Genomic DNA, 24,152 nt, shown 5'->3' with positions numbered 1-24,152 from the left:
ATTGTAGGCAACACACCTGATACATGCTGGGCTGGAGGAGAATGCTCCTAAAGGTGATCTACCCATGTGTGATTTGTGGACTGGGTTCAAGCAATACATGAAGGTCTAAACCCAAGGGAACCAAATCGTGGAGCTCCTGCACAGGTAGTCCTTGACTTATAACCATTCGCTTAGCAGCCGTTTGAAGTTACGATAGTGCTGAAAAAGTGACTTGTGACCAGTCCTCGCACTTACGACCATCACAGCATCCCTGTGGTTGCGTGATCATGATTCAGGCGCTTGGCAACTGTCACATGTGACAGTGGGAGCATCCTGCAATCATGTGATCACCACTTGAGACCTTCTGAGCTGGCTTCTGAGAAGTAAAGTCAGTCTGGAAGCCAGCAGGGAAGGTTACAACTCACGGTCACGTGATGTCTCGCTTAATGACCATGGTGATTTGCTTAAGGGCTGCGGCAAAAAAGACCGTAAAATTGGGTGCGTTCATGTGATGCTTCATTTAACGACCACGCTGCACCGCTTAACAACAAATTTCCCAGCCCCTATTGTGGTTGTAAGTCAAGAACTACCCGTACTGTTTAAACAAATAAACTCTGTTTAGCCTTAATGGGATGGTCTTGTTCACACAACCCTTCCTGTAATCACTGAACCCCCAGCTACCTTTTTCTATTTCAGATTAGCATGTTCATAAACCAAGTCACAGTTTCATCACAGGCCTCTGATTAACACATGCAGAAGATGATCAGATCGAAGGCTAGAGGACAGCACTGCTTTTAGAAAAGGCTCCAAATAACAAAGGCAGTTTTTAAAAAGCAGACTTTCTCTGTTGGGTGATAAAGTGTGGCTCTAAGTCTTTGCAAATACAGGTCATCCTCGTTTAGTGACCATTCACGGTTACAACGGTGATGAAAAAGTAACTTTACGACCAATCCTCGTATTTATGACCTTTGCAGATCTGTAAGGCAAAAGAAAGCTAAAGTCAGATCGTAAGCACAGTCATGATTTCACTTAGCGGCAGCTTTGCTTAATGACCAAGTTGCAGGTCCCAATTGTGGTCACTAAACGAGGACGACCTGTAAATCTGGTGTATTTCCTTTTTTCTGAACAAGGAACCTTTGCAGGATAGCCTAATACCATTATGCAAAAATATGCTATGTTACCAGAACATTTTTTTAGCATGCGCAAGAGTGCATGTGCATGAGTGCATGCGCATGCGTGGCAAGGCAGAAGGCCATCAAACAGCAAACTGATCTGCTCCTTTGAAGCTGTATCACAGCTTTCCCAAACTGGCACCAGTACACCCACACACACAGACATGTATAATTCCCAGTCATCTTGGGCTGCATTCACACAGCATGCTTAATATTCCTAATTTGCCTTCAGTTTGAGATAGCTACAATTCCTAAATCTTAACCAGTGCTTCCAAGCTAGATGGGCTCCCATCCTCATTGTTTCTTCAAGTTAGCTGGATCCTACAAGAACTGGTTCAGGATTGCTAAACAGGACTCCCTTTTAAGCATCTTTAAGAGTCCCTCTTCCCAGGGGAGATGGGCAGTGGAAAAATTTGAAAAATAAAATAAATTAAAAAATAAATGATTTCCCCCCACCCCATGGGAAAGATGTACAAGGAAAATATGAGTGATTCATTCATTTTTATTTTTAACTTTCTTTAATTAAGCCAGAGCAGAAAGAAGAAAAAAATAAAATAGAAAAAGAAAGATAGGGACACAAAAAATAAATGTATATGCACAAGGGAACTTCATATATACATAAAGTTTTACGCAACCATTTCAATAAAGGAGAACCCTAGTTTGTTACAAGTAATCCTTTCTTAACGACCACAATTGGGAATGGAACTTCTATTGCTAAGCAATGCAGTTGTTTAGTGAGTTGTGCCCAATTTTAGGACTTTTTTTGCTGCTGTCATTAACCGAATCATTGCAGTCGTTAAGCGACTCATGCAGTCATTAACCGAATCCAGCTTCCCCCATTGATTTTTGCTTGACGGAAGCCATCTGGGAAGGTTGCAAATGGCAATCATGTGACTGCAGGATGCTATAACTATTGTAAACACGAGCCAGTTGCTCAGCGCACAGATCACCATTACGTGACTGCGGGGATGCTGTGATGTTCGTAAGTGCAAGGACCGGTCGAAAGTCACTTTTTCCAGTGCCGTCGTAACTTTGAACGGTTGCTAAATGAATGGTTGCTATGCGAGGACTACCTGTATAATTGCCCATGCACATTTTATTTCTTTAAGCAATGGTTCACAAGCTTCGAATAACACCAGGACTACTTTGAATAATTGGGACCAGAAATTTATTCTTCCAGTGTTGGAGACCAAGACACAGAATCCATTTCTGTTGTCCGTCCATCATTTTCCAGATAACAGGTATGTAGTTAAAAAGTACAGGGGCATTGCAAAATACTGTAAGCTGCCCACCCAAGTGACGGACCAAGGCTATGGGCCACAATGTTTATGCCCCCCATTATTTTTGGTCTCCCAGGGCTGCAGAGGCAGACACAACATGAAATGTTCAGCCCACAGGCTACAAATGGACCAGCATCTGGGGTGCCCCTTCTTGGGAAAAGGCAGCCTTATTTATTATCAACAATTATTAATGATTAGCAACCATTAATTAACATCTGGAGGCCATCAGATTGGGGGAGGCTGTTCTAATTCATTATCAACAATGAATAATTGCTTAATTAGCAGCAATGGATTAACTTCTGGGAGGCACCAGAGGGGAAAGTTCAGTCTAATTAACCATCAGTTCTGTCCTTTTTTTAAACTAGATCTATGCAACCTTAATATAATGGTGCATTTATTTAGAAGGGAGACCTGTTTATGGTTCTATCTGAAACTCCCAAAATACACACTGGCACTAACCTGTAATATGTTTCTTTTTCATTAAAAGCAACCAGAAGGAAAACAAGGACTCACTGAAGATGGCCAGTTCAGAGCTCTACGCCTTTCTAGTAGCTTCTGAAGATTTTCCATTATGTAAAGTGCTTCTGTCTTCAGCACTTCAGTCTAGTGGAGTGTTTCTCAACCTCAGCAACTTCAAGATGTGTGGACTTCAGCTCCCAGAACTGAAGTCCACGCATACATCTTCAAGTTGCCAAGGTTGAGAAACACCTGAGCTGGACCATTGGGCAGACTAAATAGCTTTAATTAGGTTATCAGTATAAAACGTGCACTGGGAGATCAGCTTTTTCTGAAGTTAGGAAGCACCACCCATCAGAATGGCAAAGGGCCATGGCTTCAAGTCACTGTTGAGGGTTTGAACCCTATAGAATAATGTACATCTGATGAGTCGCAGAGAACATCAGTCATGTGCTTCCTCCTGGTGGTCTATAAATAAACAGAACCATCAGTCAGCAACACAAAATACTATTCAGTGACTGTGCAAGAAACAAGCTTAATGGGATGAGATACATTTGCACCACCTCCGAAGGATGGCTCATGTTAATCTTGGTTACAGATGATATCTTATTTATTTCTTTATTTTGGTGGCTTTGGGCACTGCAAATCCAGCCTGGTTGAGTAGGTTAGGACTTGGTGGAATGTCTCAACCCTGAAAAATGAGATAACTCAGTAAGTAGCTTGAGCATCTGGCACAAATACAGCTACATGCTTGTCGGTTCCAGTCCTGGAGATTCAGACTGTAGTTTTACAATCAAACTACCAAGACAGGATGTGGGTACTGATTCGAAGACCGTAAGATAGAACCTAAGAGGTAGTGGTGAAGATGCTGGACTAGAAACTGGGAGGCTGTGAATTCTAGTCCTCCCTTAGGTATGAAAGATGGGTGATTTTGGGCCAGTCACCCCTGTCAGTCCAACCCACCTCACAGGGTTGTTGTGGGGAAAATAGGAGGCAGGAGCATTATTTACACTGCCTTGCTGTACAAAATAAAGGTGGGACACAAATGTAATACGTTAAATAATAATAAGAGCCCTGAGACTGGATCAGGCCCCAAGGTATATGCAATCTGCATTCTGTTCTTATGGTGACAACTGGATACCAGCCCATGGTGGATTTCCATGCACTAGACCCCCTCCAGCCATACCTGGAATGTGGAGTGAGATTGCCTTAGACTTTGAAGATAATACAGAGCAAAGAACTAAGACTTTAGACCCTCATGCAGTCCAGGAATCAGCCATCTTGAATGTGGCTCCCCAAAGCCTCCCCGAATGGCCTCTTAATCTTTAACCCAACAGGAGGAAAGTACTCACTACACGAGAAACAGTCAACTCAACTCAATCACATGCCTTTTCAGTTACACTTCTAGGTAAACAGAATCATATGGAAATATTTTCCTGGTCCCATCTTTCTCGTTGCCCTGTCTCCACCTGCTTCATAACATGGGGCTGTCCCACTGCATTCTACTTGCCTGCCCAAAGTCCCTCAGCTGTGAGGCGACCACAGAAGCATGGGATCTATTTGCATTGCTTACAGAATTCTATAAAGGCCCCACAGGTCCAAAAATGGGCAACAAATAGATGGTTTTCTAGTACATTGGAATACAAAATGCAATCCAAATGTCATAGTTGGAAGCTTGCATTTCTTAATGACCATTTATGGCATCAGGGGCATCCAGGGGGTGGGGGTGGTGTCAAAAAAAATCAAGATGGTAGCCACACAATCACACCCCCCCCCTTTTGACATACATCACACATAAAGGGGCGAGACTTTGGGCTGCCACCTTGCCTGTGTTCATCCAATGCCTCTACATCAACAAATGTGCAGCCTTTTGAACAGACTCTGCTTTTTGAACAATTGCTGCTTATATCTAAACATGTTTATCAGGGCTGTGCGGGTTGCCTTTGATCTGATTCGTATCAGTTTGATTCAGATCATTAATTGTATCTGATTTGACCTTCATATTGGTTGAGAAAATCAACTGGATTGGATGCTTCAGTTCAAAGCACCAAATTGGATCAGTTGGGTACCATTCTAAAGCCATCTGCTTCAACCCAAATTGTCAATCTTGCTTAGGAAGTCAGCGAGATCTGGACCTTCTGAACTGAATTTCTCACCAAATTTCTGAATTGCAATAATTTCACCCAGCTCTGATATATATTCTCTATTTCTGTACCGCATTATATATATGCCAGATCTTTTTTTAAAAAAAACCTCCAGTAATTAAAAAAAACTTGTACTAATCTCTTTATATTTATTTTAAAATATATAGATCTCTAATGTCAAAATCAAGCGAAGGAGGAGAAAGAATGCCTTTTGTTTTTCAAAATGGTGAGAGGCCACTATTTCTCCAGTCCAGGTACCGAGAGAAACTTTGCACAAGCTGTTGAATGTTTTGTTCGCTTATGAACGCCAGAAATGTCTCAGGGATGAATTCCTGATTGAAAATATGAGCGTATGCTAATACCAGGCCAAGCAACAGAGAGCAGCCAAACACCAACATCATCAGAATTTTGGTTGCCCTCCATAACCAACGCAGAACTTTCCTTTTCCTTGACCTGTTCCGGGCCACCCCCACCAGCTGGGCCTCCACTATTTCATGCATCAGCGAGCCCATTTGCACACGGTTCTCCTGGTCCAGCCGCAAGAAGGTGGCCTGCTGCACGGAGGTCTCCAGCTGCTTCTGCAGGTCTTTGATGTCCTTCCTCTGGTTTTCTCTGTGTTTCAAAAGCACTGCGACTTTCTCCTTCAGTTGGCTGGAGTGGCTCTTCTCCACGTGGTAGCCGTGCTCTGTCTCGGCCAGTTTATCCTCCAGACTCCGCAGGTACTTTTTAACTTCGGACGAAAGGTTCCGCATCTGATCCAGGTCATTCTCCTGGGCGGCCTTGTAGTCTTTGAAGAAGGTCATTTGGCTGGTGACCTCATGCAATTCCTTGTGGAGTTCGTCATTGGCTTTCACCAACGACTTGTTCTGCAGCTCCAGTTGTTGGATCACCTTGTTGACAGAGTCCATCCTTTCTCTGATGTCCTCCACGGTTTTCTGCAGATGTTCTGTTGTGTTCTTAAAGTGGTCTGCTGTCCCCTGGAGACTCTTGTGCTGGTCTTTCAAGCCTTTGTTTTCTCTGAGTAACTCCTGGTTCTCAGAATCAAGGCAGGCTACATTCTCTCTGAGTTCCTCAACCTGAAGGCGGAGACCGGTGTTTTTCATTGCGAGATCATCCACGGACATTGTCTCCTTTAGTATTTTTTCTTCCAAGGTGCTGTCCTGTTTGAAAAATGGAAAGACACAGTCACATCCTCTGCTCAGTTTTGCTATCTGTTGTTTCCTAAAGCGGTGGAACCCATCATCTTCTGCTGACATGAGATGAAGTGGGAGGTAAGACCCAACCAACACATCTGCAGGGTGTTCTTCTGCAGAAGGGCTCTTTATATCTAATCTGCACCAATCAGTTTACGCATGGCGTACATGTTGTAAGGAGCCAGAAGCAAGTATGCTTGGTAGATTCACCAGGTAGACTGATTTTATTCAGACTAGATGACCTCTCCAGCCACAAAGGCTCAAATGATCATATTTTGGGGCACATCGTGCAAAGAGCAGCTCAGTCAATCAATCAATCAATCAATCAATCAATCAATCAATCAATCAATGCAGACCCAACTCCCTGGAGAAGTTTATAATGCTGGGAAAGGTGGAAGGAGAGAGAAGAAGAGGATGACTAGCAGCAAAGGGGATGGACTTAATTGCAGTTGTGATGGGTGCAAGCTGGGAGACCTGAAGGACCAGGTTGGGGACAGATCTCCATGGAGTAAATCTGTCTATGTGGCTGCTAAGAGTCAACACCAACCTGATGGCACATAATCGATCAATCAAGCAGTCAGATGACCTCCAAGGTCCCTTCCAGCTCTGTGCTTCTATTATCTACTTCCTTTTCACTGTAAACATAATACCCAAAGAGGGTACAAATTAGGGTTAAAAAGAATAAAATGACAGTAGCCTAATACAGCTATTAATGTAATGGCCTGTGGGAATGACCTGGGAAAGGGGGCCCAGAGATGCTGCCAAGGAAATGGTCAGATAAGAGACAGCTGAGCCCGCAGCTGGATAGTGGGTGGGGTGAGAGGCTCAGAAGGGACCCTCTCTGGTTTCTTGGGCTGTAAAGGAGACGGCAGGAGATTTGTACTTTCATGCTTGCAAGATTCAGTCAATGTAGCTTTACAATAAAGTAGAATGAGCTGATCTGGTGGTGCTAAGCCTGGTCTGGTCTGCCTGGTAAGGCTGACATCAGTCTCACAAGTCTGAAAGTCCAATTTCCCCCCCCCCCACCTTCTCCTTTACAGCCCAAGAAACCAGGGAGGGTCCCTTCTGAGCCTCTTGCACTGCCCACTATGCAGCCGCAGGCTATGCTGTCTCTTATCCGACCATTCCCTAGGCAGCATCTCTTCCCCCACCCTGCCATCTCCCAAGGTCTTTCCCATCAAAAGGAGGTGTCAGCAGCTTTGAAGCAGGCAACATGCAGTGGATTACAGGTTCAACAAACATGCAATGGCATCTAGAAGTATATCTGGCCAATGGAGTCCCTTTTAGGTTAACTTCCCCAGATCATCAAACCAGGTCCATTTCTACCTTTGTGGTCAAAATGCCCATCAAAGTGGGACATTCTGAAGCCAACTTTTTGGCTCCTAAGTTTTGCAGATTTTTCTTAGCGCACATCCCTGCCGGCTGTCCCCAGCCCCTTTCTGGAGATGTGTACCTTTGACATGGTGGATGGCGAGGTTCAGTTACAGGTGGGGAGACTGCCGTTGCAGTGGGCGCGAGCATTTCTCTGGCCTAACTGGCTTGTCATAATGACGATATTGAGCCCCATTTTTCTAAACTAGCCCCTAATTCTGGCTTAATGGGACTGTCTATTCCTCCTGAAAGCATCTGTTTCCCCCCAGTCTTTGGATTATCAACCCTGTCTCAGCATCTTTAACCTGAATGCCCAAATGGGGGACATTATTGCTATGCCCAAACGGCCAGCTGTCAAACCTGGTTGCGTTTCCTGTCATCCATTCGTTTTGAATGGAGTTTCCCAACGCTCAGGTTCAGAATGATGAACAGGGCTGGAAATATTGTCACTTGCCATGGCAACCCTCTAGCCAATGAGGTTAGGAGGAGCAAGTGATGTCACGAACAATGGCTTTGATTTGGCCTGGACTGGAACTTGGGAAAAAAAATAATCTGGTTGCATTCACACAAGATGATTCCCTTGATTGCTCAGTGAATCCATTTTCTGGGTTTTCACAGAATTTGAATCACAAGCAACCAAATGGGCTGGGTTCATACAACTCACTGAATTGGAAGACAAGTAAGTAAGGTTAACCCTAGTCAGGTTGGACATGTTGTGTGAATACAGCCATTGGGCTTTGCTGGACTGGTTAATCTGAATGTGTCCATCAGAAATAAGTCCTCTGAACTGACCATTGGAAAGGTCAGAAAGGGAATTCTGGAAGAGGCAGGAAATATAGCCTCCATGCGCATTAAAATGTGATTTATGCACACCTTCCATATGAGTTGGTGTTTAATTATCCTAGCTGGATAATTAAACACCAAGCTCAGAGAGCACCAAGAATGCCACAGCTCAACCCTGAGCTACAGATACTCTCTTCTGTCAGAACACCTTCTATAGATTGGCCCAGGTCTTGGCCTGGAGCAGGGGGAGATTTCCAAATAAACCTTTTTTGTCTTATATTTGCATGTAATTGTGACCCTTATTTTTTGTTCTTGGAGGGTTTTTTGGAAGGGATTGTAATGGTCAGCACCCGTTACAAACTTTTCTGGTTTTGCCGGTGTTGATGTTATGCTGTCCATTTCCTCCAGGACAACATACTCTGTTCAATGTTTGCATTGGATCCTCCTAACAACCCTGCAAAGTTGCTGAGGTGGGGTGGGGGGCAAAGTAGACACTCTTCCAAGGTGATAGTACAAGAACCGTGTTAGTCTATGATGGTGTAAAATCAGGAGGAGTCTGGCAGCGCCTTTTCCAACTAACTCATTTTAGGAAAAGGCATCAGCTTTTGAAAGCTGCAGCTCGCTTCATTGGATGCAAATTTTATTGAAAGGTGTGGGCTTTTGTGAACAACAGCTTGCTTCATCAGATGCATGGAAAGGCTTTAACCCCATCAGACATCTAATGAAGTGAGCTGCATCTCACAAAAGCTAATGACATTTCCTCAAATGTGTTAGTTGTGTTGGAATATGTTTGCAATATGGGAAGGAAGACGTAATCTTATGTATAAGAAGATAGTGATGCTGGTTCCTGTCACTGAAGGAAGACATATATCTTATATCACATAGCAAAGGAAGACATATAGCTTATGTATAGAAAAACACATGTATAGGGGAGATAAAATGCCCATTTAGCTGTAGATAGAAGAAATATCTGCTTAATAAGGAATTTTGCTGTAACTTTCAGATAAGGGAACATCTATTTTAACAAAACATGAAAAGCAGATGTTTATGCTAGGAGGGAGATGTTCATGCTGACAGCAAAAATTATTGTAATAAGTTGATGTATTTCATTCTATTAATAATGGCTGGCTAAATTTTAAACAAAAAAGACTTATAAAAAGGATGGAGCATCTATCCCTTTTGTGGCCACTCACCCAAAGACAACTTTGGGTGAATAAACATTCTTTGACTTCCATTGATCGTCTGGTCTTGCTTTAATCCCGGCTTGGGAAACGAAGGGAGGGAGGGAGGGAGGGGGCGGTGAATCCTTCTGACAATTTGAGAACTAGCTTCTTCTGGTTTCGTATTTCCAAGGTCATTGTGAGCTTCACCTTGATGCATGGCGGGATTGCAATGCTGGAAGTGTGGCACTGCCACTACCATCATCCTGTTCAGCAGGGGCTTTGCCTTGGTGTGTTGGGATTTGTAGTCCAACGTGACACCAGGCTGAGCCGTCCTTGGATCATGAACACAAAAGACAGAACTGGATGGCTTTCAGAAAGTGAGCTGAATTTGGATCCCCATCAAATTCAGGACCACTGGAGCCCTTTGGAGGTGGGGCTCAGGGCCATAAAGCGGGTGGGATCACCACAAGATGGGGGGAAATTGGTTATTTTAGGGTCAAAAGTGTGCCTTTGGCTTCTGAACTGTGATAGGCATATTTTAAGGAAGGCTGAACGAAGGAAGATAGATGCTTTGGAACTGTGGTGTTGGAGGAAAACTCTGAGAGTGCCTTGGACTGCAAGAAGATCAAACCAGTCCTTCCTCCAGGAAATAAAGCCAGACTGCTCATTTGAGGGAATATTAAAGGCAAAACTGAAGTACTTTGGCCACATAATAAGACAGGACACCCTGGAGAAGATGCTGATGCTGGGGAGAGTGGAGGGCAAAAGGAAGAGGGGCCGAACAAGGGCAAGGTGGGTGGATGATATTCTGGAGGTGACGGACTCGTCCCTGGGGGAGCTGGGGGTGTTGACGACGGACAGGAAGCTCTGGCGTGGGCTGGTCCATGAAGTCACGAAGAGTCGGAAGCGACTAAACGAATAAACAACAACAGCAGGTGTATTTTAGGTGTGCTACTCAGTTCTCACGGGCTTCCTGTCTCAGTGGGGCAAAAGATCTAGGTAACTTTGATCCACTGGAGGCAATGGGTTTTGCATGCAACAAACCAAATTTCTATAGTGATTGATGGCAGTTGCATAATGATGCCATCATGCACATGACCGAGAATGATGCAAATGATATAACATCACTTCTGTCGGAGGAAATGGCTGAAAAAACGCCCCCCGTGCCCCCAGGGAGTGTGTTCAAAGGAGGTTTCATTGTACTGTTCCACTTTCAGCAATCACAGAGTGGCAGGGTTGTCCGCAGAGGGTCAAAAAAGTCAAAATGGTGGGTGCAACCATGCCGTTGAAGTCCCGCCTCCTTTTTATGCCCATTGCATGTAAAAACCAGTCGGGACTTCAATCATGCAGGAACGGCTGCCATCTTGGTTTTTTGGCCCCCCTCCTGATGCCCCTGGTTAGATGGGGCAGAGGGGGCTCTATGGGCTGCTGAAAGGGAACCTGGGGGCTGCCGTTTGCCCCCCCCAAGTTTGCCCAAAAAACACAGCCTGTGTTTGCAAATGTAACCCTGGTTTGCTGAATTAGAGTACCCAAGACACTGACCATGGGCCTGCCTCACTCGCGGCACACATGCTAGGCAAACCCAGTTTAGCTTAGGGTGCTGTGTGAGCTCAGGCACAGTGGGCAGTGGCCTCAGGCCATCGTGGGAGCAAAGGCCCCATGGTACATCTCCTGCCCTGTAAGCATCTTCCCCGATTCACTCTGGGGTTTGAGGGACGGCCCAGCAGGGCCGCAACTGGGGTGGAGGGCAGGTGGGGCATGTGCCCCAGGCGCCATGTTGGGGGGGGCGCCAAAATGGGCGCAGAATCCATGTTTGCCCCGGGTGACACAGACCCTAGTTGCGGCCCTGTGGCCCAGCCCCATCACCAGCCAGCCGCCATCTTGATCGTTGCCTGAGCCACCCCTGTGGGGAGTGTGTGTCTCCCCCCCAAAGCGGCAGCCCTCAAGAGGAGCCCCCCAAAGCAGAAGGGCGGGCACCCCAACACAGTTTGCCTTCTTTTATTATTGCTTTTCCTTGGGGGGGACTTCTCGTGGTGTCTCCCCTTCCTCTTTCTTCTTCCCTGCTTTTCTGGGGACAGAAGGGCCTTTCCTTCGGTGCGCCTGCTGGCCTTTGTCCAGGGCATGTTGGTCCTCAAAGAGGGCCACCTCCTGGGACAGCTTCCTCAACTCCTTGTTGAGCTGGTTGTTGGAGTCAATCAAGGAGTACTTCAGCACTTCCAGCTGGTCGAGCTTTTTGTAGGCTTCCTCCGTCCGCTCCCGCATGGCTATGACTTTCTTCTGCATTTCCTCCATGGCACTCTTGAAGCTCTCTACGGTGTCTTGCAAGCTCTGGGTCATGGTTGAGGCTTTGCGTGGGCTCCTTGGCTTGGCTCTGGGACAAGGGGGCCTTCTAGGCTCTGGCTTTGGGCTTCTGCTTTCGGAGGATTTCTTTTCCTCTTCTTCTTCTTGCTGCGTGGAGCAGCTCCTCCCAGATGTGGGCTTGGAAAGTTGGTTCAAATGCTGCCAACAAGCTGGAGTTAAACATAAATAAACATACATGCCAATGGAAGAGAAGCTGTGCAGCTTAGGGTTGAGCTGGGGAGTCCTTGGTGCTCTCTGAGCTTGGTTGTTGGCTTGCAGACGTTTCATGACCCAACTAGGTGACATCATCAGTGCAGGAAGGAGTGGGGCTTCCCTTCTAGCACTGATGATGTTCCCTAGTTGGGTATTGAAACGTCTGCAAGCCAACAACCAAGCTCAGAGAACACCAAGGTTGCCACAGAACATATATGAACTCCTGCTGCTGAGCTACATTCATCTCTCTCCCGTATACCTGTAGCTGTAGACCGTGTCTTCCGGTCCTGTCTTAGCCACAGAAGCCAACTGGGTGACTTCAGGCCAGCTGCTCTCTTTCAGCCCTAGGAAGAAGGAGGCATGGGCAAAGCACTTCTGAAATTTTGCCAAGAAAACCACAGGACCGAAAGTCAAGGCTCACTTGAAGGCACAATCTTCCTTTCCCCAAAAGTGCCCTGTATATGCATGCTAAACAATCTATATGCTATATGTTGTTCTACAGGCTATATATTAAGCACCACACCAGTGTTTCCCAACCTCGGCAACTTTAAGATGTGTGGACTTCAACTCCCAGAATTCCCCAGCCAGCCCAACCATTCTGGCAGTTTAGTCCACACATCTTAAAGTTGCCGAGGTTGAGAAACACTGCACTAGAGTCTTTAGCCTCCTTGGAACAACCATTGTGTCCCATTTGAAGCTTCTCAAATACACCTTGTCTATTCTCCCCCCCCCCCACCAATAATTGAAATGCAGCCTTTTTTTCACAAAAAGCAAGACACGAACCTAGTTTTCTTCTCTGTGGTCAGTTCTTTGTTGCCTTCAATTCTCCTTGCCGCTGTTTTAAATCTTTTTTTTTGCTACCCCCCCAGAGCTGACCCATCAGGAGATGAGATATCTATAGGGGGGGGAATCCCACCAGCATCCTTACATTATCCCTTGTCATGGAAACATGTGGACCAATCGCCTTAGCAGAGAGAAAGTGATGCAACAAAGGGATCATTGTCCAGTTGAGTTAAATAGACTTCCCCAGCCTGGGGCCCTCCAGATGTGTGGGTTACAAATCCCATCCCTGGCAGCCAGGATGCTTCCTGCTGTGGATTATGGTCTCTGGGGTTCAGCACTCCTAGAAGGCAACCCATCTATTTCTAGTGGCTTGAATGCAAAAGAACAACCATGCATCACCAGCAACACCTTAATATTAAACCCCCATGCTCAAGGTAAATAGCTGAAACCTTAATGGGACTCTGGCAGGATTTACACAGCAGGTGAATCCCTGAACCTGACTTGTTCTGTCAAACACATTATGCTTTATGTCTGGATGTGGTATCCTGGTTCACATAAAACTGTCAGATGAGGGCTGAATCCCCCCAACATCTTGAATGACAAAGGAGCCAATCCCATTTGAGTGTGGCTTCCAGTATTGTGCGAACCTTGCCAATACATGGTGTCAAAATTTGTTTTTAAGTTATTGCCTCCCCCCTGGATTGACAATGAAGTTATCAAAGTGCTGGAGAGCTTCTGCCTTTTAGGATCAACCATCGACAGCGAAGGAACCAGCAGTCAAGAAATATGCCGCAGATGAGCACTTGGTAGAGCAGCCATGAAGGCCTTGGAAAAGAGATTCAGATGCTGGGATGTGTCTATACCAGGGTTTCTCAACCAGGGTTCTGTGGAGCCCTGGGGGTTCTGCAAGAGGTCACCAGGGGTTCCCTGGGAGATCACGATTTATTTAACAAATTATTTCAAATTCAGGCAACTTCACATTAAAGAGGTAAGTTTCATTATTTTTAGTTTAAGATCACTGTCAATGCATATAGACAGGCCTACCCATGAAACGAATAGAATAATTTTGTAACCTCTGGCCTATCTTTGAGCCTGAATGTGCAGGGGTTCCCTGAGGCCTGAAAAATATTTCAAGGGTTCCTCCAGGGTCAAAAGGTTGAGAAAGGCTGGTCCATACCAACAAAGATCAGAATCGTGCAAGCCATGGCATTCCCTGGGACACTCCATGGAAGCAAAAGTTGGACTTTGAAGAAGCAGGAAAGGAAGAGTTTTGATGCTTTTGAACTTCGAGAAGACACCTGAGAAGACCATGGACAGCCAAGAAAACAAACCAATGGATCATTGAACAAATCAACCCAGAGGTCTCACTTGAGGCACAAATGACCAAGCTCAAGTTACGTTACTTTGGACACATTATGGGAAGACTGAGCTCTCTGGAGGAAGCTCTGATGTTGGGAAAGGTAGAAGGAAGGAGAAGAAGAGGATGGCCAGCAGCAGGGTGGAGGGACTCAGTTACACACCTATACATATTGGCTTCCACTTCTACTCCCTGCAGGTGGTATTTGATGATACAGGGTGGAAGTGCAGATGGGGGCCACTTTCTTGGCAGAAAACAAAGGCATTTGTATGCTGCATTTCAAAGTATTTCTGAAACATTCTCTCGGTGAAGCTTCCAACAATCCTCTAAGGTAGGACTGTGTAAGATCCCCTCTGTGTTGTAAGGAACCCAGAAGTGGTTGGAGCAATAATATCTAGTGTTCCCTTGGCGCCCGTGGGATTTGATACTAAGGGAGAGCAAGGGGACAGATTCGTGATTTCTTTTTATTATGGCTGTGGACCTTTTCTATGACTTTATGAGCACAGAAAGCAGGTGTAGGAAATGAATGTGATGGTTGGATTCCGAGTTATAAAGCTGAGTGGCCCAATAGGGACTAAGAAATGGATGCGTCTGGATCCCTGAGCCAGCCTCACTTGTGCAGCTGCAGGATTCCCCCTTATGCCCAACTTCCCTGAACCCTCCCCAGGCATCTTTGTTGCACTTCCCAAATAAATGGGGTAAAAGGAATGTGACATATGCAGTCCCAACGCCTTTCCAGGAATGATTTCCAAGACTGCCAAAAATCTCAGCACCAGTTTATTGATTTTTTTTTTAAGAAAAAAGATTACTCAAAAAAACCTTCTTAAGTATCATGCAGGCCAGAAGCTTGTTTCAATCTCTGTTCAGGTCTGAACTTCCACCGGATATTCCTGTTCTAAGGTCCTTGGGTCCTTGGCTGTGGCATCAATGGTTTTTATCACCGGCCCTGAAAGTAGAAATTAGAAAAATTGGGGTGGGGGAGAGAAAAAGGAAAAAAGGAAAAAGTAGAACACAGGCTGTCATTCCTCATGAGGTTAGTCAAAAACCTATTATTTGGCGATCAGCTATGGGCACCATGCAACTCCTGGGCATTTTTGCCCTAGTGTGGCATTAAATAAAAATAACTATTATCTTGACTTGTGCAAATTCAGCTGTACAAGGCTGTATAAGCCCTTGCTTAGACTGTTGGAATAAGAACAAAAATCTGTTTTCATTGGAACCTGGGGCTTTGCCTGGCTGGATTCATACAAACTTTGCTCCCTGAATGAGCCTGTGTTCTTGAGTTTACACAATACATTGACTCATAAAGTAACCCAGTGAGCTGGCCTCGTACTCTACACTGAGTCATGGAGAAAAACAGCCAAGTTAGGCTTAGCATGTTGGATGACTGCAGCTGCCAAAAACCAGGATTCACAGTCATAAGCTGAAGGTTCCTAGTAACCATTGCTATGGATTCTTAGATGCACTTGGCAATTATTATCGTACAGGGTTTAAAAAATAAACCAAAGCTTAAGGTTATTCCTACTTCCTCAAAGTAGCAGTACGATTCTGTCTGGAGTTGTATCTGTTGGGTTCTTTGCTGTTAGAGTTTGACATATGGCGGAACTAGCCAGATTATGAAACTGCAGCCTAAAAGTTCACTGAAATGGGATGGAGGGGAAAAAGGTTCATTGTCAAATTTGCATGTAGTGATGCACATTTGGGTTTGTTTTTGTTTTTAATTGTTATTGAAAGGTTTTAAAAAGAAGATGGAAACTAATGCAAACTAATATAAAGGAAGGAAGAAGGAAGGAAAAAGAAATAAATCCAAGAGAAAGCAAATGTGCAAGAAAAGAAAAAAAAGGTGAAGAAAAATAGAAAAGAAAGAAAAAAGATACAAAGAAGCGGCTTGGATATTCCTCACTGCAGTTATAATACCATTCTTTCTATAATCCACTGTTTCTCAACCTGGGCCACTTTTAAGAGGTGTGGACTTCAACTCCCAGAATTCCCCAGCCAGCCTTGCTTGCTGGGGAATTCTGGGAGTTGAAGTCCACACCTCTTAAAAGTGGCCCAGGTTGAGAAACACCGCTACCATCTATCCTGTCCAATCATCAAAGCCATAAATCACAAGTTCATTTTTTTCATTTTTACACAAAAAGTCCATAAGAGGTTTCCAGTCACCAATAAATGTGGAAGGTGTCTTGTCTCTAATCAAAGAAGTTAATTGATCCATCTCAGCATGATCAGTTTCACCAACCATTCCTCCTTAGTGGGTGGTGTCTCTCCATCTCTCTGGCTATAATAATCTCGCTGCAGTAATCTTAGGGATGCACATTTTGAAAGCAATCCTGACTTGTTACACAGCTGGACTTCAGCTTTTCATATGTCTTGAGCTCAACAGGTGGGAGGCTATTTTATTGCCCCCAACCCAAATGCAGCTTGGCAGATGTTTATTTCTTGAATTGCAAAGAACGGGATCCTGAAACAGCCAGATGTGGCTTTAAAGCATCTACAGGTAGTCCTCACTTAATGACCACAATTGGGACTGGAATGTTGGTTGCTAAATGAAATGGTCATTAAGCAAATCTGACCCAATTTTACGACCTTTTTTGTGGCGGTCATCAAGCAACTCACTGTTGTCATTGAGCCATGTGGTCGTTAAGTGAATCAGGCAGTTCCTCATTGATTTTGCTTGCCAGAAGCTGGCCAGGAAGGTTGAAAATGGCAATCCTGTGACCACAGGATGCCGCAATGGTCGTAAGTGCAAACCGGTTGCCAAGTGCCCAAATTGTGATCATGTGACTGTGGGGATGGTCATAAGTGTGAGGACCAGTCGTAACTCATTTTTAGCACCGTCGTTAAGTCCGAACCATCACTAAATGAATGGTTGTTAAGCGAGGACTGCCTGTACTGTATTTCTACCATTGCCTTTTGCTTGGGAAAGATTTTGGCATGGAGTTTTGGCATCTCAGTGTAGAAATGGAGTGGCCGCTCTGTATGACTAGCAGGGGTGGCCACAGAGTGCGGTCAAAAAAGTCAAAATGGTAACCACAACAGCGTGATAAAAGCCCTGCCTAGTTTACATGTGCGATGCATATAAAAATTGGCAGCGCTTTAAACTGCACTGTTGTGGCTGCTGTTTTGACTTTTTTTTAACCGTGTCATGCAGACACCTTTGGTGGTTGTAGTGAGCAGGCAAAATTTCTCATCTGTAGCCCACGTCACACCTTAGCCATCCACGTTGGAAATCACACCTGGTTTTAAGTTTATGAGAAATGCCGTCCTTTAAAGCAAGTGATGGGGCCTGGTAAGTGTGGGGTCACACAGCTGAAGGCAGGTAAGGAACGAAAGACAGAATGAATGAATGGTGCCTCCTCCCCAGGATGGAGAAAGTTCTAACGGCAAAGATTTCTTGCAGGTGAGTTTTTCAAAAATCCCTCTTGGGTTTCATCAATGCGTTATCAACATGCATGTATGTGCATGAGCGTCTGTACACGTGTGGCTGTTTCCATGCTTATTTTGTCTGCAGTGCTTCAGGTATCTATCAGAACAGCAAGGAATAGACGGAGTCACTGCAACAAGTCACATGCTGGTTGGGTTAAGAACCTCCAGGAACGTGAGCACTGGTGTTCGCAATCCACTGTTAAGCACATCAGTGGTCATAGAACGGACTGCAGCTCAAAGTAATTATTTTTCCCTGCAGGGTGCATGTAAGCATATAGGTGTGTTTGTGCATTTAACAGGCATCCACAAGGGGGTGGTGATGGGAATGACAAAAAGCACTTGGTGCCATTGTACCATAAGCTCCGCCCCTTTTGAATGTGCATTGGGTGATCACACACACACACACACACACACAAAGGGCAGCGTTTGTAGCATGACAGTGCGATGTTGCTTTCGCCATTTGACTAAATGCTGTATCCTGCAGACACCCTGGGTGCGTGTATAACTTTTTGCACATTTTGAAAAAGGGGTTTTCCAGCTTCAAAGAGTCTTTAAAAGAAATACATTTTTTTCTTATCAAACTATAATCTCAAGACTGGATTTTTTTTTTAATCTAGTCCATATTCCCTCCAAGAACTGGGGTTGAATTAGTAGCCAGAATTTCCCTCTGTCACTGCTCCTTCCTTCCTCTCTCCCCGTTCTTCCAAAGCATCAGGGCTACAAGTGTGTGTATGTGTGTGTATGTGAAGGAGTGGGCAGAATATCCTTCCCATAAGTCTGAACTTGCAGAGGTCTGACCTTGGCTGAACTTGAAAAAGTTAAGAAGGGAGAGACTTATTTGGAACTTGGATGGGAGACCACTAGGAAATCCCATGGCTGATTGAGCAGCTAAACAAATTGAGACCCAGTTCAGTGTAGTAGTTAAGGTGCTGGCCTGGAAACCAGGAGATGGTGGGTTCTAGTCCTGCCTTAGGCATGAAAGCTGGCTGGGTGATCTTGGGCCAGTAACTCCTTCTCAGCCCAGCCCACCTTACAGGATTGTTGTTATGAGGAAAATAGGAGGCAGAAATATTAAGTATGTTCGCCACCTTGAATTAACCAAAATATATAAAAAAGGGATAAAAATCTAATAGTAATAGATAATAATAAGACAAATTATTGGAAGGAGCAGCAGCCTATTCTTTGTATTATTACTGCCACAGATATCTCCAGAGTGACCGGAAGCTGAGCTTGATCCGAGAGAAATTTAGGTTTGTGGTTAGATTAGGGGCCTGAGATTTCTCATCCGCTGGAGACGCAAGCCACAATCCAGCCAAAGTGGGCGCCCTTAAAAACCAGCAGCCTTAATTACATGCAGTTCTGTCTGGGGCATGGTCACTCTGTCCAAACCCTTCACTGAAACTCAGTACAATTTTTCTCATTGGCACGAACAAAAGTAACTTCAGCTCTGCTCTGAAGATTCAGGTCTAAATAATATGGAGAACCCACCAAAGCTGCTATTTTCCAGGTGTAGGAAGGTACTGGGAACCACAGGACTGAAAACTGAGGAATTTTGCAGCAAAAGTTCTTCCGGCACGAAGCATTGGGAGAACGTTATGGAACAGACCTGTATTGCCACAAATTCACATCTGAAGGCTGAGGAAGGCAGATATAATCAGAACATGGCGGGATTCACACAACTTGCTTAACTTGGGAATGGAGTTAACCCATGCCTTGGATTTGCTTGATCCACTGACCCATCCGAAAAGGCTGCGTGCTAAGCAGAAAACCCAACAAGCAGCTTTCGACAGACCTGGCTTAGCGGGTTGTGCGAATGCTGCCAGTAGGTTTTTCCCTGATGCGGTTAAGGATGTTGTGTGAACACAGCCCACGTGCTTCCAAGATCAGCTAAAGGAAGTTCACCTGGGCGGCTACGGCTGAGCATCCCTTTTGATATTCAAGGTGTGTCTGCACGGACCCAACACGAAGAAGCGAGTTTTCCACTTGGCCGTTTATGAATATGAGATGGGACAGGATGTCTTCCATGCATGTTCAAAACCAGCCACCTGTTCATCCAAGTGCTGCATGGAAATGGTTCCTGTAAATAAAGATGAGACGGGGCTCTTCCCCACTAGAGCTGAGCCATTAAGCTCCAAGGAATGGGAAATCTAGCAATCCACTTTCTATCTGTGACTTAGTATGTTGGGAGACCCCCCTGCCTGGTTGTGGTTCAGTGACACCAGGATAGATGTGTGAACACAGCCCAGGTGGGAACACACCTCGGCAAATGCGTGTCAGCCTGTGTGTCAATTGTACAGATGTGCCTGGAAGAGAACAATGGCCCGACGTTTGCCCAGTGCACAGCATGTGGAAGGACCTAGCACAGCACTGCAATGTGTGAAGTGAGAAGTTAAAATCCCAGTGCGGGGATGAAATTAAGACACACCAAGCCACAAAAAGAAAGCTGATTGCCAGCTTTCCCATTCATCGGCAACTGCTTTGCTGCCTTTAGGCGATCTGCATTGAACTTCAAGTAAGAGCACCCCCCGCCAAGTTGGATAAATCAATTCTTATAAGTACAAATGCAACTTTACTTCTTCATTGTCTTTAAACCAAAGGCTGAGTCTTCACCAACCATAGTGGATGGTGTACTAAATATGTGGCTACAGGTTGATTAAAAAAACCATTAGCAGATCACTTTTCAGGAAGTGCCTTGGAAATAAATTTGCATACAGGTAGTCCTCGACTTACGACCATTCGTTTAGTGACCGTTCAAAGTTACGATGGTGCTGAAAAAAGTGACTTGCAGCCGGTCCTCGCACTTATGACTGTTGCCGCATCCCTGCAGTGACATAATCAAAATTCAGGCGCTTGGCAACTGGCGTGTATTTATGATGGTTCATGTGATCGCCCTTTGCGACCTTCCCAGCTGGCTTTCGATAAGCAAAGTCAGTGGGGGAAGCTGGATTCGCTTAATGACATGATTCATTTAACCGCAGCAAAAAAGGTTATAAAATCAGGTTGACTCGCTTAACGACTGCCTCACTTAGCAACAGACATTCCAGTCCCAATTGTGGTTGTAAGTCGAGGACTACCTCTATTGTCCTTGGAGGAAGCTGCAGGAAGCACATTTTAATAAAATTAACCCCATTGTTGCAATATTCTTTTAAAGAGGGCCAGGAGCAAACTGGTTCATTGCGCAACCTTTGTAAAATGAATTCCACACACTATGTTATACTGGGCTCCCAGGCAAGTGTGTGATTTGTGGCACCTCCTAATTAAAACATGATCCTCCATGGCTGATTGACTGAAAAGAGGATTTACCTACCAGCTCTGACATGCTGTATCATTTTTGCCCTTTTCAGCTTTGGGAATATTACAGTGAAAGGTCATCAGACATGATGCACCCTGCTACATAAAACTATGACTTCTTGCAGGGCATATGCTTAGAAATGTGGCTAGTTTGGTTTGTTTAACACACACACACACAGGTGTTCATCTTCAGTATTTACTGGTCATTATCCAGGAAAAAAAGGTGAATTAAGGTGAGCCTCATTCAAGCAAGCCAAATCCACAGGCATGTCATTTGACTAGATTAGATGGTCTGGACGGGATTGTATTAACAGCAGAATAGAAGGGCTAAAATAATTTGCAGGAACATATGTGATCGGTGAAAACGTGGTGGAATCTAAAAACCCAAAATATTCAATAGTGACCCCTTCCGGATCCGTCTATATATATTTTTTCCTCTCAACACAAATACTGCAGATGTGAGCAAAGCAGGTGATTGTGGCATTTATTTCAATCTCTTTCTTTGTTTCTTTGCGCAAAGTCAAAAAGGATGGAATATCTACAAAGCCGTGGAAAGGATTTTTAGCACCATCTCGCAAAAGGGGGAAAAAATATAGTACAAGAACAAAATACAGTGATGTGACCAATCAAGCAACAAAAGGCATACGAATATTTGAAAGAACAAAGGAGGCCAGCAAGCAAGATTTTGTATAACAAATGCAAAAGAAGTACAAGACAACGATCTTTTACAAAAAAGAAAAAAGAAAAACCCTGATAGCAACCTTTTCCCACTGGTGCCCAACAGGTATCCCAGAATTAGAATTGTGGAAGAAATCCATTTAATTCACAGTTGAATGCAAACTTATCTATTTCACCATTTCCAACCAAGGCTTGAAATAAAACTTGTCTTTTATACTTGAGGTTCTCAGTGGTTGCAGTGCAGACTGCTGAATTGTTGAAAATGTGTATATCAGAGAAAAGTCTGTGGAATTAATGTACAAAAATGAATTATAGTACACGGTTTGGGAAAAACGATCCACCTGTGGCAAAATGGCAACCAAATATATGTATTTGGAGCAATATGTAGCAAATCACGCACAGAATTCTGTGCAGACTTTTATCTCTGTTTTGCAGAACATCCTCCAATTTGATGAAAGTGGATTTTGCAAAATTTGCAAAAAGGAGAAGCAACTGAATTTGATAAATTCGTCTCTATTCAGAGACAGGGGAATCTTGGGGCTGGCAATCTAAACCCATCTGCAGGGCACCAATTTGGAAATGATGCTCTAAAGCAGCGTTTCTCAAACTTGGCCGCTTTAAGATGCGTGGACTTCAACTCCCAGAATTCCCCAGTCAGCATGGCTGGCTGGGGGATTCTGGGAGTTGAAGTCCACGCATCTTAAAGCGGCCAAATTTGAGAAACACTGCTCTGAAGATAATAATGTTGGCATAGAACATAAGAATCAGGCGCTTTATGCCTGGAATTAAAAGAGCCACTTGGGTGTTAACCAGCAAAGTGAAAACACTCGGAGATGACTGTTGCATCTTCTATATTCCATAAGAAGAAGGGGGGGACCCTTTTTTCCCAATTACAGTGCAGGTTTCACAGGGACCAGCAGGCATTTACATTTTATTTAAGTAATAGCTTCAGGTGGAGAGGTATTATTATTTTTTTCCTTCCAGAGTCTTGCCTTGATGGACAACTGCTCCTCTTCTGAAAATTCTAAGTCTTTTTGGAAAGGAAATTCCTAGGCTGTGCACTGCTTCAGATTTGAAGGGAAAATTTCCCAGGATCATGTTGCTGTTGTGGAAGGCACCATGCAACTTACGAAAAAACTGCAGGGTGCTTTGAGGAGATCCTGAGAGGTACTACCTGAGAAGGCTTCCGTATGTGCCAAAGCAATTTTATTTTCTCCTTTTAATCCAAAGCGTTGCGCACTCCTAGAAAGGTTCTACACAACCACCTCCATTTGCTGCATACTTGGGTACAACTAATTGAGGCGGGGAATCCAATGCCAATTTCAGGTGGCATCTGCCACAACCAACTTCCCTTTTCCCAAATCCTTTTGCGCACCTGAATTTTGAGAAGACAAAAATTGGGTTTTGATGTCCTGAACTGTAACACACAACCGGGCTGTTGCATAGCCGCGATCAAGCCTGTCCCCACAGGAATGCATTTTTGTGTCCCAGGAGACAAGACGACCACGGGAGATTTTACACGCAGAGACACCGTGGGCTAAAGGAGTGCAGCGTAAAAGCCTCCCCAATTTAACACCCCTTCAACTTTCTGATCTGCCGTGTCCTCAAACGTCTAAGTTACGGGAAAAGACAGACGTTCCCTTCCAAATCCGTACCAATCTTTTCCAAGCTGCAAATCAAGCAATTTCCATGCAGATCTTCCCACCCCATTCCTGGCAAATTGCAATAAGCACCATGGAGCCAACACGGAGTCTTCCCCCTTATTGCCGGAGGTCTTGAAAAGGTGCCCCATTTGCAATTCTTTCTAGCGTTCAACTCCCCAATGGATATCGCTGAATTTTATGGGGATTCAAAATAGACCATCCTAGGATAAAACAGGACATTCCCTGGATTCTGCAAGCGGCAACTTTTTAAAGTTCGGACTGTTTTCTTGGCAACAGCCCTCCTGAATTCCTCCAGAGCCCTTTAAAACCTCACCCTCTCCCCCCGCCCCCCGCCAACCCCCTTTTCTGACATACACACAATCTTGGCTATACTTCACACTCTACATTTCTAGCACAACTAGGCTTAGAAATAACACCGTTAAGAGAAATTATGACATGTACTTTATAGTGGAAAGCATTCCAGCACAAGCTGTAGCAGACACATCACACACAAAACGCGACGATTTTTGCATTCATTTCAGGAGTCAAGCCAACCACATTGGTTACCCATATATCATACAACAGCACACACCCCCGCCACCGCCCCACCACCCATCCCAGGTGCCCAACTTTAAATAATGTCTGCTAGCCTGGCAATCCAGCTAACAGTATTTTCTGCTTATTTCTCCAATGTCCCTGGCAAATATTTCTACCTACTTTTCTTACATTATTTAAAAATCTCATGCTCTAGAAATAATGGTTATAATTAGTTGGGGGTCTTTTCTTTAAATATCCCCATGGAAATAATATCTCTGGAGCATCACCCCTTTCTTCCTTCCCAATCTTCTTTCCCTTTTGTTGGTATAATTTCAAAAGCTAA

General features: G+C 44.6%; 1 protein-coding gene across 1 annotated transcript in view; it reads right to left on the bottom strand.

The window, feature by feature from the left end:
- Positions 1 to 24,152, bottom strand: part of SERPINH1 (serpin family H member 1) — a 415,650-nt gene that overhangs the window by 187,568 nt on the left and 203,930 nt on the right. The window lies entirely within an intron of this gene.

Source organism: Candoia aspera, chromosome 5 (genome assembly GCF_035149785.1).
Source record: "Candoia aspera isolate rCanAsp1 chromosome 5, rCanAsp1.hap2, whole genome shotgun sequence".
NCBI lineage: Eukaryota > Metazoa > Chordata > Lepidosauria > Squamata > Boidae > Candoia > Candoia aspera.
The sequence above is the reverse complement of the archived record's forward strand: the minus strand, read 5'-3'. Positions and strand labels throughout refer to the sequence as shown.